The sequence below is a fragment of the Sphaerodactylus townsendi genome, linkage group LG07, assembly GCF_021028975.2.
Source record: "Sphaerodactylus townsendi isolate TG3544 linkage group LG07, MPM_Stown_v2.3, whole genome shotgun sequence".
NCBI classification, from domain to species: domain Eukaryota; kingdom Metazoa; phylum Chordata; class Lepidosauria; order Squamata; family Sphaerodactylidae; genus Sphaerodactylus; species Sphaerodactylus townsendi.
The window spans coordinates 106,057,704-106,073,559 of record NC_059431.1 but is presented as its reverse complement, the minus strand read 5'-3'; the positions used below and the strand labels follow the sequence as shown (position 1 = coordinate 106,073,559).

General features: G+C 46.2%; 1 long non-coding RNA gene across 1 annotated transcript; it reads left to right on the top strand.

Moving 5' to 3' along the window:
• The first annotated feature begins 10,264 nt into the window (after positions 1 to 10,264).
• Positions 10,265 to 15,164, top strand: LOC125437141. Its single transcript, XR_007245142.1, has 4 exons — positions 10,265 to 10,291; positions 12,117 to 12,185; positions 13,673 to 14,052; positions 14,990 to 15,164. It is a non-coding gene; the product is annotated as an uncharacterized LOC125437141 (long non-coding RNA).
• Positions 15,165 to 15,856: the final 692 nt, after the last annotated feature.

The following is a 15,856-nucleotide window of genomic DNA, read 5'->3' as shown; positions in this document are numbered from 1 at the left end:
GAAGTGGATTGAAAGTGCATTATTCTGCATGTAAAGAAGGGGCCATAGGATGAGCTTTTGCATGACTGATACAGAGAGAATTTTGCATGACTGATACAACACACACACACACACACACACACACACACACACACACTCATTTTTGGAATCTAATTAGATTATAGGGCTCCAGGGTTTTACAAGACTTGGTCAGCACAATGTGACAACACTTGTGGGCTGTGAGGGTCATATTGCATAGGCTGGGATTCTACAGCATAGAGCAAAGTTCTGAATTGGGATAATGTAGGCTAGTCCTTTAGATCTTCGGTTTTAAGATGGTCAGAGAAAGAATAAAGCATTATGTTTTTTCTTTATTTATAAAGATAAACAGCACTACGCTACAAAACTGACCCCAAATATCATGATCCAACTGCCCCAGATTAATCCTGACAATGCAATAAATACAATATTATAACAATGATTCATAAACACACCATAGAATAGCAGCAGTGGACGCCACCTAGTGTTCCCAAAAATACCTTTTCCCCATTGCGGCAAACCAATGACACAGCACATTGCAAAAGTTACTTATTGAGCATTAAAAACAGCACCTATTGTCACCTGAGGGTGGGACTGGCACTGCTCAGAGTTCCCAACCAAAACAACGACACAACACTCTTGTCTGTGGGTTATAATTTTGGCCATAGTCAAGCCGTTTTATTGACAAAGGATGAAAAGAAGCGTGAGGATCGGATCCGAACACTGGGCAGCCCGAGTGCTGTCCCCCAGTGAAAACTTTCCTCCAACCTGCCTGTTGGAGGAAACCATTAACCTTGCGCAGCAACTATGGAACCCAGCTGGGCGGAGGCCACTTTCTGGGGATCTGTTTCGTGCAGCACAGCGATAGTGGAACTCAGGTGGGTGCCCAGCCCCTGTCTGAAGGTCCATTCTACCACTAAGGGGCACAAGCCTCAGTAGCCCCCGGCTGGGCGTGCTGACCCACGGCTTGCTCCACCCCAAACCTCTTAAGGAGGCTCCGCCAAAGAGGGTTAGCTCCACAGCTCCCCTCACCATCAGATCAGTTCCCATCAGCAATCGCCGGCTTGGCTATGACAGCAGACACATGCATTAACATTGTCCAAAGGGGAGAGGTGGGTGGCGCCACTCTGCTCCAGGGAGGGGCCAAGGGCGAGGTCGAAGCCTCATATAGGCTCCCGGCTGCCCCTCCTGCTGGTGTCATGACACTGACACCCACAATGGCCACCGCCTGCCTTCCACCCTGCTAAGAGGAGGCATGGCAGGGCCTCATTTGCAGTGCCCATCTCAGGCAGCAATCGCGGGCCCCGTCGATTCGGGACCACTCTTTTATGTATTTCTTTATCCCCTTCTTTTCCCTCAGGCGAGCAGCAGTGACAGCCACAGCCGTGAAAGAAGGCATTTTGGGAGATACCATCGACTGCCTTCACGTCCATGGCCAATGTATCCACATTATCCAAATTCCTATTATCGGTTCCCCTATCCAGCATATCCACCAGCACCTCCAGGGCCTTGGGGATATTTTGGGCAACCTGGCTCACCATTTCCGGGGTGGTATGTTCCACCACCGGCACCAGCACAGGCAACAACTACTACAGCTACTACAACTGCTACAACTACTCCAACTACTCCAACAACTACAACAAAAGCCACCACACCTGCTCCAGCTACATAGATGACACCATCTCATTCTGACTGATGTCCTATTGGGTAGGTGCCTGCTGGGATCTCAGCGGTACAAACGAAGGTTATCATTTGCCACCACTGTGGTTGGAGGCACGTCTGACTTTAGGCACCCTGGACAATCTGCAGGGCACCCGCTCCCCACTTGTTGCTTCCCGCTAGGTCTAATTTCACTGCGTAGGACAGTAGTCTCATTTTGCCTCAAGGTAACTACTGCCTCAGACAGCACCTTCTCTTCTCCTGGGATGACAGGAAGAGGGTCTGGGGCATGTGAATGGAGTCCTGGGATGTAAATGGGCAGACTAATATTGAGGGAAACATCAATACACTTTGGCACCATACAGAGGAGGGGTTTTTTTTACCACCAGGTCCCCACTGACTTTTGGTGACCACCCAAGGTTTTCATGGTAAGAGACTCATTGCCTGCCTCTGTTTCACAACCCTGGTATTTTTTGGAAGTCTCCCATCTAAGTACTAGCCAGGGTCAGAGCTGAGAGCATGTGACTTGCCCAGGGCCACCCACCAAGCTTCCACGGCGTGAATGGGGATTTGAACCGTCACCATACTACACCACACTAGCTCTCCAAAGAGGTGATAGCCAGAGGTTTAGGGGAACTTTGGTTCGGGGTCTCTTATCAGCATTTCAGCCCCAGCTCAGTCTCAGAGAAGAATCCCCTGGCAAAATATTGCCAGAGGTGCACACTGTTGTTGGAACAATATGAGACTAGCCTGAGATAAAGAAATAAAATCCATCCAGGTGTTCCGTTCAGATGCCTGTTCACTGGGCTCAAGCTGCTGAAAGTGAATGTCTTGGGGCTGAGAAAGGACGTTCCTTTGGAGCAGGCTCAGAATAGCCCCTTCCGCACATGCAGAATAAGGCACATCCAATCCACTTTCACAATTGGTTGGAAGTTCATTTTTTCTATTCCACACAGTAAAATCCAGCTTCAAAGTGCATTGAAAGTAGATTTGAAGTGCGTTATTCTGCATGTGCGGAAGGGGCCAATATCAGCAGCACTTCGCTCCTCCATCCACTGCAAAAGCTAGGGGCACTGAAATGATTGCCACGGCAATGTCTTTTAAGCCTGAATCACTGACCTGTGCTTTTCTATCACATTAGGTCTCAAGTGAGATTAGATATCTTGCACAAGCGGCCTCTATAAGGTGCAACCTGAATCTCAGCGGCTCTGATCTACTTGCAACTTGATGCTCTTCCCACTTGTTCCTTCTCAGCTTGGCAGCATGTTTCCTTGAATAAATATTTCCCAGCATCTACTCAAAGAGCCCCGGCAGTTTTTAAAATCCTGCGTGTGTCTGTGTGAGTCCATTGATGAAGGGAGAGGGAAACACTTTCCAGAGTTCTTCTTTTGGAAATGACCGGGAGCCCTTCCCCCTCCACCACTCTTTTCCTAAGAAGAACTTGGTTCTCCTGGATCGTAGACATTCTAATCACCACGCCTTGCTGATTTTCAGTTCTGAATTCCCACACTATTCTCAAACACAGCCTTCACTTAGACCAGTAGTGAGCAAAATCAGGGAGGTGGAATCCAGCAGGTTCTCACAGGTTCCCGAGAGTAGTTTACTAATTATTTGTGTGTGCCGAGAGGGGGTTACTAATTGGTGATTTTGCCACGTGATTTTTGCCTTAGTCACGCCCCTCCTCTCAGCAGTAGCGCGCAGAACTTGAAGCAGTCTAACAGGAGGTGCACCGGTGTGCGTGGCAGCCTGCGCCTGCGTGCATTCGTTTCCCACCCAAGGACCGGCGCAGCGGCTGCGTCCTTGCCACAGCCCCGCCCAAGAATGCTCCACCCCCGGAATGCCCGGCCATGCTCCCATCGTGCCCCGCCCAGCCCCATTGGTGCTACGCCACAGTTTGAATCCCACCACCATGGGAACCTGTTACTAAAATTTTTGGATCCCACCACTGGTCAGGACACCCCAGCTTCCCATCCAACTCTGAGGCCTTGCCCCTGTGTTTCCCACTTCCATGCTCCTAAGCACCATGGGGATGATTGCTTGGTGCACCCCTGGAGGAATAGCCACTTGCTGGCCTTCCCCCGCCTAGCACCCCCCTTTTAAAATAATGTGTCCAAGACAGTGGAGGTCTGTGTGGTACAGAAAACTGCTAGCAGCATCCTAAGCTTAAAAGTAATTATTAAAAAGAAAATGTTTACAAGCACAGCACCAGAATGAGCAAGGGATTTTAAAAAATGTGAGAAACGGCATTCCTCAATCCCTGTTTCTATGCATGCCCTACCAGATGTTAGAATATAGGACAGGCTCTTGAGCTTAGGATGTTATAGAACTCTACAGAGTTTCCATTACCTGGAAGTTTTCTGCAGCTCTCTGGGAAAGCACATGGCCAAAATGGCTGCCTCCTCCAGACATCAGACGAGAGCTCGGTCTCCCCTGAGAATCTCAGCTAGAAGAAACCTTCCTCCTGGCTCCAATTAATCTTATTCATTCCTTTTCTCCACTCCACTCCACTCCACTCCATTACAATACATTATATACAGTGGTGGGATTCAGCAGGTTCGCACCACTTTGGCAGAACCGGTTGTTAAAATGGTGCTTGTAAACAACCAGTTGTTAAATTATTTGAATCCCACCACTGGAACCAGTTGTTAAATTATATATTACAGGACCAATGTGGTTCCTTCTTCCTTGTGGTTAATTCCACACCACGTTGGTCATGGTTCAAACAGAGAGATCATGGGATCTGGCTGGCTCTTGTGGTTTGCTTCCTTTCCAGTGTTACCCATTACCAGGGATGTGGGTAAAATGCTGACATTGGAATTAACTTCCATCACCAGTCTTCCCCATCTTAAACCCCCTCCCCGGTCATTTAAGATCCTGGTATGGGAAACCCTGATGTCTTTGCACAGGTGCCCACGCAATCACCCAACTCAACATCTGGTTTGTAGAAAGGATGTGCAGCAGATACTTAGCTCAAGCACTTTTTCTTCATTTCAGATCAATATTGCTGTATACAAAAACTAACAGGCAAACGACAATTTTACCTGCTTTGAATTTTGATGTGTGATATATTTTCACTGAAGAAGGTCATTATTGGGGGGGGGGGTGTTGGTGAGGTATTATGTGCCCACTGCCTTGCATAATCAAAAGAACATAATGAAGGGTGACTTGCAGTGACTTTGTGTGTTATATTCTCTTGCACTCACAGCAATGTGTAAGATGCTCACTACCTTTAATACATGACTACCCACTAGAGGAAGCAGGGATGGAACTTGATATAGATCTGAGGTCACACAGAGTGCTTCATACAGCTGTAGGAATGGTTACTGGGGGCAAAACATGGGCCCAGGAACTCAAAGAGAATGGCACCCTTGAAAACAACGTGTCTGCTGAGGCCCACAAGGGACATATAGAACCACTGACCTTGTCCACGCTAATGCTGGAAGAATATCGGGAACAGTGTCACCCAATCTCCAGCATTTCCCCTGGACCAAATGGCACAATGTACACCTAACCCTAGCTCCAATAACATCAGTAATACTATCCCCTCCCCAGATGCATCAGATGTCCCACTTATCAAGGTACAAAGCAGTGGAAATGGATGTATATTTTTTGACACCAACAACTCCTGGGAGCAATTAATTAAGTTGGGTTGACGCCCCATCAGCCAGCAACCTCTGAGGATACTCTCTTGGAATATTGCTGGCTGGAACAGCAAAATAATGAACCAGGATTTTTTACAATATATTTCGAGAGATGACATCATACTTCTCCAAGAGACTTGGTCTCCTACTCCAATCCATCTCCAAGGTTATTCTGTATATTCTCTTGCACAAGCAGACATCTTTACAGGGATTCAACCCCAAGATTTGGCTTGAACAATCCCCCCTAATAAATATCAGACGTTCTCCAAATCTGAACAAAGTAATTTTGGGCATTCAGAAGCAGATAGAAGTTGTCCTGATAATTATTCTGATGCCTCGCTGTCTGGTTTTGATTTTCCGGGAACCACAGAAGATGTGATTCAGAATCAATAAATAAATCTGAAACAGGGATGTGATAGGAACAGGATTATTCTGAACAACATTTTTTTTCATACTTACAATTTCTACCAGTCAATATGTTGTCTCTATTTTTGTGTCTCTATATTAACATATGCAATTTGCCTGAGTTATTCCATTATCAAGGGCAGCATTCCTTCCTTATGAGGAGAGGCTGCAGCGTTTGGGACTCTTTAGTTTGGAGAGGAGATGTCTGAGGGGGGGGATATGGTTGAAGTCTATAAAATTATGAATGGGGTAGAAAACGCTGACAGGGAGAAATTTTTCTCTCTTTCTCACAATACTAGAACCAGGAGGGAAGGAGGGAAGAATTAGACCAATAAAAAGCAAAACACTTTTTCATGCAATGTGTGATTGGTGTTTGGAATATGCTGCCACAGGAGGTGGTGATGGCCACTAACCTGGATAGCTTTAAAAAGGGCTTGGACAGATTTATGGAGGAGAAGTCGATCTATGGCTACCAATCTTGATCCTCCTTGATCTCAGATTGCAAATGCCTTTTAGCAGACTGTGGTGCTCAGGAGCAGCAGCAGAAGGCCATTGCTTTCACATCCTGCATGTGAGCTCCCAAAGGCACCTGATGGGCCACTGTGAGTAGCAAGGTGCTGGACTGGATAGACTCTGGTCTGATCCAGCAGGCTAGTTCTTATGTTCTTATTCATGCCAGGCAATCTAGAAAAAGGCTTTGCTAGTACAACAGGGCAGAGGGATAGATAGATAGATGAGCAAAGGCTCATCTTCTCAAAACCATTTTATTCAGCACCTGGCAGCCTGCATTTCCTCCAAAAGACAGAAGAACATATTTTGCTGATACTGGCTGGCTGGCAGGCAGGGCTTCAGAGACACGTGGTATTAGAAGCAGGTGATCAGGGGTTTTCTGCCAGAAATAGCTTGGCTTCCTCACAAAAAGAGGCAAACACTTTGCCCCTGAATAGTAAACAGTGTCAGGGGGTTACTAATTAGCGATTTTGCCACGTGATTTTTGCCTTAGTTACGCCCCTCCTCTCAGCAGTAGCGCGCAGAACTTGAAGCAGTCTAGCAGGAGGCACTGGTGTGTGTGGCAGCCTCGCCTGTGTGCATTTGTGCCTTCCCCACCTTAAGGATTCCCGCGAAAGGCCAAGGCCCTTGCCGCCAGACCCGCTTCCAGGAATGCCCTCACCGAATGCCTGCCAGCCACACCCCCCCGCTGCGTCTCCCCACCCAGTCCCATTGGTGCTACACCACAGTTTGAATCCCACCACCATGGGAACCTGTTACTAAAATTTTTGGATCCCACCACTGCCTGTTCCCCCCTTCTGCCCATCCCCACCCTCTCCTCTTGTCCTCCTTCTCTTTTGTATGTTCAGGATTGCCTTATTGAAGGGCCATTCTCACCTCCCCGCTATGATGCCAGAGTCCTGCATATTGGCTTAAGAGCTGGATTGCCACTGGCTGGTGGGGCATGTAGGGGCATCCAGGCAAGGGTGGGGGATATTTGCAGCCCTGATGACCAGCCCAGAAAGGGCAGCAAGGCTGGCCAGCCCAGAAAGTGCTGCCAGTCAGTTCCCCTCCTGCATAGACAGAGAAGTTTGGAAGTCACCCTTTGGCTGCCTTCCCTCAGCACACGCAGATTAGCCATCAGGACTCTGCCTTTTGGCTCAACCCCTCATCTGCTCCACCTCTGTGTGTGGCTCTCTGTGTGTCTCTCCAACCTCTGCAGGGGATTCAGCTCATGAAAGGTGCAACTTCAGTGCTTGTTCTGGACACCATTGAGTCCTGTTTGAAATATGCCATGGTGCCGTGCTTATTTTAAGTAAGGTAAAAGAAGAAGTCCTAGGGACTAATCAGAAGTAAGTGTCACTTTGGTGGATCTTGCATAGGCCAAATATCACTGGTGTAGGACATTATATAGGAGCAGCAGTGGCGTAGGAGGTTAAGAGCTCGTGTATCTAATCTGGAAGAACCGGGTTTGATTCCCAGCTCTGCTGCCTGAGCTGTGGAGGCTTATCTGGGGAATTCAGATTAGCCTGTGCACTCCCACACATGCCAGCTGGGTGACCTTGGGCTAGTCACAGCTTCTCGGAGCTCTCTCAGTCCCACCCACCTCACAGGGTGTTTGTTATGAGGGGGGAAGGCAGGAGATTTCTCAGAGCTCCCTTTGGAGTCTCCTGCAGGAGAGAAAGGGGGATATAAATCCGTTCAGCCTTTCCTTCCTTCCTTCCTTTTCCTCCTTCCTTCCTTCCTCCTCCTCCTCCCTCCCCGCCGTCGTCGTCGTCGCCGCCGCCGCCGCCGCCGCCGCCGCCGCCGCCGCCGCCGTCTTCTTCTTCTTCTTCTTCTTCTTCTTCTTCTTCTTCTTCTTCTTCTTCTTCTTCTTCTTCTTCTTCTTCTTCTTCTTCTTCTTCTTCTTCTTCTTCTTCTTCTTCTTTCTCTTCTTCTTCTTCTTCTTCTTCTTCTTCTTCTTCTTTCATCAGTATAAACCATTGGGGTGGGGACTTTGCATAAGTCCTGTTCCCAAAACAAGTTTGGCCTGTTTTATTCCCCAGGATTTTCAAAAATTGCTAAACCAGCAATCCTTTTGCACAATCCTGGGTTAGAGGCTTTCCTGCGTGAACACAAGAGGCAGGAGATGCTTTATTTCCCTCCCTTCCAACTGTTCCCTTTAAGTTCCGCACCGTCCACTGTCAGGGAGAATCTGCCCACCCGCCATTTTTGTGCAGGTCACCCAGGATGTTGTGGGCAGATCCTCTGAACACCCAACAGTGTACATGTCCCCCAAGCATGTTTTCTCCCTGTGGCAGTGAGTATGACCGATCTACAACAACATGTTCATTATAGTCCAGCCATTGCAGGGAGGTCCCTTTTCCTTTCCTTTTGATTGTTGCGCATGCGCAGCTATGCAGGTGCAGCCGATCAGATTGTGGTACAATTTACATGACTGCAGGGATTCCTTTTTGTATGCCTGTGCAGCTATGCATGTGTTGCAGGAAATTTTAAAAGAGAGAAGCGTCTCCGTGCAAAGGTTTGAAAGCAACCTAGATTGCTTCCATGGGCTCCAATCACTGCCTGATGGGTGAATGGCACACTTGCGAATGGGAAAAAGGAAAACAGATTCCTTTAGAATGACTGCAGCCCATTATACATATGCTAAGTGGAATCCACCTAAATTAAATGGTGTTTACTCCCAAGAAAGTGTTCTTAGCATGCATTCAAAATAATGCAACAGAACTCTTCAATGATGCTTCTCTCACTTTATACTAGAAGATGACTTCAATTTCCTACCCCTCAAAGGAAAATAAAGCTACCGTGCAGTCACATATCAGACTAGAGCCATTTTTTCATGGTCAAAATGTGCCAGTGTGAGCATGGAAAATATCCCTCTGCAGCCGAGAATTCAGCATGGTCCCCAGAACCGCATTAGGTCTGCCCAGGTGTTGCCCTGGGTTGCCCTGCAATATTCCCTTTGCTCTGCGACTGTCAAAAATTGCAAAATTGGATTTTCTTTTCAAATATCCCTGTGTGACCCCGTGCCGTGCAAACTCAACTGGAGCAGGACAGGAGCATTTTCCCTGCTTTGCCGCTCTGCCCCGCCCCACCAGTCAACAGGCTCTGGGAGCAACAAATGTTTGCATTGCCTTAGGAAGTGTGGGCAGTTGCTTGACAAAATCGCTGCCCTCCTGCTCTTTGTGCTTCCACACCTTCCCTTTTCTTTCTTAAAATCCAGGACTGTGCGAGAGAATCACAGTTCGTCACCGCCCTCCCCCCCCAGCCGCCTTTTTTCTGTGTTAAAATCCATGGTTTATCCCTCTGTTTTTTTTCCAACTGCAATCTTATGAACACAGAAGGAGTTTTGGTTTCAATTAAAGCCAATTAAAACTAGTGAAAGTGAGTGTGGGAATGGGGAGAGAATCAGCCAATCAGAACATGGGAAACAGAGGTTGACTGCGCAATACGTGGAAGAGATCGCAAAAGAGATCGCGGTGCAAATGAAAAAAGATGTGGGCTGGTGCGGAAACAGCTGGGGCATTATGTCCCAGTCCTGACTCGAGTCTTTGGAAGCACCAGGGAGTAGTGCGGAAGGAGAAACAGCAACAAATCAGCTGCGGTATGTGAGATTCCGGTTCTACCCCAGGGCATTTTGACTGTGCAAAAACGGCCTAGATCCCATGGGGGTAAGAGAGGGAGAAAGGCAAAGAGAGAGAGAGAGAGAGGGAGAGGGAGAGAGAGAGGTTCAATTGCTTCCTTCTTTATTCACATGTAAATGAGTTATTTTCCCAGGTAATCATGGAGTATGGCTATGTTTGGAGAAAAAGCGTTGGGCCCCGTTCCATTCAGGCAGTCTGTAGTATAGCTGTTTGTCTACTGGCAACGCCCTAATTTGTAGCCGGCCAAGTATTTCAAAATAGGTGACTTAGAATACTATTGTGTGCATACTTAGCAAAAATTCCCACAAGACATTCTCAGCTCAGGGGAATTTTGTGGCATTTCTTCTTAATCCCGTGAGGTTTTGGCGCATATATATAGCACATCCCTTTGCATCGTGTCAGAGGAGAAGAGAAGACAGTATTGTGAAAAACAAGGTAAGGAAGAACAGTGACGCTGATGTGTGCTTTACTGCTCCTTGCAGTTCTTTGATAAATAGAATGATTTACTATGTTGAAGAGCAGAATGAACATCGTGATCTAGAGAAACTCTTAATCATTTTGAAGTCCTATTGAGTTATATATAGCTATCAAAGATTCTTTTTTCTGATTGTTTTGGGTTTCCCTCTTCCCTGTGAGTCTTGGCAAAGGAACAATTCATCTTGCGCAGTAATAAAAGATATCTGTACTTATATATATTTCAAATGAACATGAATATATATAAAACTACCTTACTCTGATCAGAACTGTTGTATTAGCATGCATTTTCTATTCTGACAAGCAGAAATTCTCCAAAGTATAAACCAGGGTCCTTTCCATCCAGGATTTTTTAAACTGGAGATTAATTAAGGATTGATTCTGTGATCTTCAATCTCCAAAACATATCATTGCCTCACGAGCTGAACCCCCCCCCCCTTCTCAACAGGATAGGTACAAAAGAGACATTAAGTGACTCTGGACCTCTGCCAACATATTTTTTCCGAAAACCATATTAATCAGAGTCTTATTTTTATTCTGAATTGCAAACCATGCTTACCAAGGATGTTGATGTTAGCATTGTTTGATTGATTGAGAGGGAGGAAAGAGACCTTTGCCAGCTATGAATTCCGACTGTAAATTTTGACCCTAATGCTTTAACGCTAGAAGGGTCCACACATCCAAATTGCCTGGGTCGACCTTCCTATCTAGACATTCTTCTCATTTTAAGATGCTCCCGCCTTCTGTTTAACCCCTCAATTGTGGAAGCAGACTACAAGTAAAATCAGATCAAGGGTTTCCAGATAAGTAATAAGGGAGGAATCCACTCCACAACATGCTGGCATTCTTGTTGAACAGTACATGTGTGTTGATGCTGTGTACATTTATATGTGTTTTAAATAATAAACTCAATTTGATAGACAGTAGCATTTTATTTATTTCATGTTTGATTCTTGTCCTTTCTATGAGGAAGCTATAGGTGGCTTCTCTTCTATTTTAACCCCACAACAGCCCTGTGAAGCAGTCAAATGACAAAATTTATTGTGGTATAAGCTTCCATGAAATAAAGAAAACAATTTATTATATATTTGCTTCAGTTACGCCCCACTTACCTCCCCAACAGGGATGCAAGGGGGGTCACGTTTGCATCCCCTTCTCCATGTGATCACAACAACCTGATAAGGTAGGTGAGGCTGGGAGTGGGGAATGGTTACCCCTCTCACTTCCATGGCAGAGGTGGGATTCAAATGTGTGTTTCCCAGGTCCTAGTCTGACATACTGGCCAGTACACAACACTGGTGTTGCCTAATTTGTTTGACTTCAAGGTGTCACCAGGTTCTGCTATTTTGGCTGCAATAGAAGCAGTGGTGGAATTCAAATAATTCAACAACCGGTTCCGGGGGTGGGATTTAAAAAATTTAACAATTGGCTGTATACAAGAGGCATTTTAACAACCGGTTCTGCCGAAGTGGTGCAAACCTGCTAAATCCCACCACTGAATAGAAACACCATCTTATGCAGAACTACTACAGTTTAAGACCATGCATTGCAGTGGGCTTAGTGTAGAATAACTTTTTTATAGTACTGGATGGTGAGACACGTCCCCTGGTTCCAGGAATCTGGGAAATAAGTTATGCTGAGAAAGTGACTAGCTCAGGTTCACCCAATCAGATTCATAGCAAAGTGGGGACTTGAACCCATGCCTCTCTGGCCCTAGGGACCACTGCTCCGAATTGGTTCATTCCTCTGTGATGTCATGGGTTTGTTTGTATTCATTGTTCTTAAGGATCGGCCAAACCAAATGAAGACTCTCTATGTGCTCGCCTGCCTTTTGGCCATTGTCATTCCTTTACAGGTAAGTGTTAAGGTTTTTGTTCAGTCCCCAAACATTACTGAAATACAGAAAAATAAGCATTAAGGAACAGAACAATGTTATTCACATTTATAGCGCTTCACAGTGTTCAAAACATGTACACAACGTGCCATCTGGTTGCAGCCAACTTATGGCAACCCCAGCAAGGGGCTAGGCAAGTGAGAAGCAGAGGTGGTTTGTCATTGCCTTCCTCTGCAGAGTTTTCCTCATGGTCTCCCACAAATACTGACCCTGCTTAGCTTCAGGGATCTGACAAGATGAGGCTGTATCGTGCCACGTTCCCAGTCCCATGTTCAAAATACTTCACATGCATTATCTTAGCTCAAGAAGCCCCGCTGATCCTGTTGGGTGCTTGACAAGTTTATCGTTACCTCTCCCCTCATTTTGCACTAGGAAGACAGCAAGGATGAGAAAATAATTATTAAGTATTAAATGACCAGCCACACATTTGGGCTGCCCTGGACTTAGTGTGCCCCCCCCCCTCTGCTCCATATGGGTCCCTTAACATCATTGGGACCCATCGGTCCCCCCTCCTCCTTTTTGGGAGGGTTTAAGTAAGAGTTTTTCGTGGGATGCCGATGTTATGAAATAACCGCTGTTTTAATGGGATTAATTTTTACAGCTCATGGAGCTTGAGTATTAACTATAGGCTTATTTATTGACTAGTTATTTATTCGCTCCTCCTGTGATACTTGTGTTTTATGATGATTTTATGTATGATGTCTTATGTCAGTGATGGCAAACCTATGGCATGGGTGCCAGAGGTGGCACTCGGAGCCCTCTCTGTGGGAAAATCACCCCCCCTCACACACACACATCTAGGCTGGCCTGGGCCACTGAGCACAACATGCGCACACTGCGGTGAGCAGGGAGGACTCGGCTGGCAGGCCTGGTGCCTGTGCTCCGGGTGGCTGCTGCCCGGGGGGGGGGGGGCAGAGGAGGCAGAGATGCTAGAGAGGCACAGAGCAGTGCACAAAAAGGCTAGAGCAGGCTGGCCCCTGCTCGAGCGGGTGGGGCGGAGGAAGAGGGAGCCAACTGTTTTTTTCTAAACCAAAATTTCAGCATTCAGGTTAAATTGTTGGGTTGGCACTTTGCGATAAATAAGTGGGGTTTGGGTTGCAATTTGGGCACTTGGTCTCAAAAAGGTTCGCCATCACTGTCTTATGTTGTACACCGCCCAGAGCCCTTTGGGGATAGGGCGGTATACCAAATCAAACAAACAAACAAACAAACAAACAAACAAATAAATAAACGGTGGTCATAGTAGCTACTCATATTAATTACTCATGGATTAATGAACTGGTGGCATGTAAAGCCACTTCTAATATCTCCCTTGTATCTACAACTTGGATATGATGAGCAAAAGTTTGAAACTCTGTGACAATTAATTATTAAACATGATGGCAACTTGGAGCTGAAAAATGAACCAATTGATACGTCTCTTTCCCCCCTTCTTCTTTACACTCCAGGCAAGTAGCAGCAGCAGTGGAAGCCACGAAAGAAGGTATTTTGGGCAACATCGTCGACCAGCAGCGAGACCATTGTATCCATATTATCCAAATGCATATTATCCAAATGCATATTATCCACACCCATATCCATCAACAAATGGTGGGCTTTGTTGGTGGCTAGTGTGGCCGCACAATAGGTTTATTTGCACTCCACCACAACCTGTACAGATTGCTACGGCTGCACCAGCACAAACTTCAATGGCGACACAAGCACGAACTTCTATAGTGGTACAAGCACAAACTTCTACGGTGGCACAAACACAGACTTCAGCGACTGCACCAGAAGCTGTACCGACACCACCTGTACCTGGTCGTGGAGATCATTAAATTGCTGTCTGGTAAAGTCCTTTCAAATATTTCAGCAGTGCAGAGTCCAGAGTGCCACTTGCTACAGCTAAGCTGAGCCCAGAAGCTGTTATCACATATGCTACTGTTGATACACCTAGTTTTGGAAGCCTCCTTGAGCAAAATCGACCCTTTTAAATGTCAAAAGCTCTGAGCATCTCCATCTTTGATGTCCAACCAAAGAATCATGATCAGGCTACAAAAAGGGGTGATTGTAAGAGGAAGTGGCCCATGCGCAGAAGTTCCAATTAAATGCCTGTTCACTGGGCTCAAGGAACGCAAAAGGGGCTGCAGGCCAGTGGAAGAACTTCTGCTTTGGATGCAGAAGGTTCCAGGTTCAAACCCCAGCATCTCCAGTTAAAAGCACTGACCAGTGAGTTATATGAGAGGACTCATTTTGAGACCCCGGAGAGCTGGTGTCCATCTGAGTGGACAATGCTGACTTTGATGGACAGTTTTAGCATAAGGCAGCTTCATCTATTGCTCATTCCGCACATGCAGAATAATGCACTTTCAAACTGCTTTCAGTGCTCTTTGAAGCTGTGCGGAATGGCAAAATCCACTTGCAAATAGTTGTGAAAGTGGTTTGAAAATGCATTATTTTGCGTGTGCGGAAGGGGCCTATGTGTAAAAATGGTATAGTGTAGGGCAGGGGTCTGCAACCTGTGGCTCTCCAGATGTTCATGGACTACAAATCCCATCAGCCCCTGCCAGCATGGCCAATTGGAATTGTAGTCCATGAACATCTGGAGAGCTTCAGGTTGCAGACCCCTGGTATGGGGAAACTTGGGAATTATTTGGGGCAATCATAGGATCTACTTTTGCAGTAGGCAGTGAGCTTTCTTGTCTTCTATTAACAGGTGAGGATACTGAAGTAAATTAACCTGCCAGCCTGACTCACTGATCTGCTATGTTCCGTTGGTATTACAGGTCTTAGCAAGATGAAACCTACTGAGATCCTCCTCAGATTCTCCACAGTCTTGTTTCTGGGTCCTTTTAAAGTATAGTCAATGGTCGACTGAAATTTCCTTTCAGTGTAATGTTTTCCCCTCGTTGGTTTCCAGCTTCGGGCTATTCCCCCATAAATAAATGTTTCCAGCATCTATTTGAGGATTTAAATCTGTTTTTGGGGCATGTGTGTTTGTGAAGGAAGAGGCAACATTTTGCCAAGTGTTACGTTTTTGAGCGAAGCTTTCTTTTTTTCTCCCAATAAAAAAATGTAAAATATATATAACATGAACACCATAATCAGACAAAAAATGTTAAGAAGAAAAAATAACCTTTTCTTCAAAGAAATAGACTTCATGACAAGAGCGTTCATTAAAAGACAGATGAGTCTATGATTCTATATGCAAAATAAACCCATGCAGTCTGTAAGCCTAGGTCTAATTAATAAATCACAGATATTTTGATAGACCTATTTGTACATGGTGGTAATTTGCATATTTAGCAAAGGCTCATGAGTATGTTGTTGAAATGATCACCATAACTGGAAAAGATAGTCCAAAGCAGGACTGGGCCTGCTAAAAGAAGGGGACCACGCTCCTGATCTCCATGCAGACCAAGGGGCAGGGCTCAGGGGTGCTTTTGCCTCTGTGCTTTCAAAAGTTCTGGCTTTGGAGGCAGGAGGGGAGGGGCTTGGTGGTCTCTATTGGTTTAAAAAAGGCACCAAGGCTGGCGGGACCAAGGCTCTTTGCCGCTCCGTTCCAATTGGCTACTGTTCTACGGCCATGTTCCATCTATCCCCACACACGTTATTAAAAAAACTGCCACAGGAATGGAGGGACGAAGGTGGCG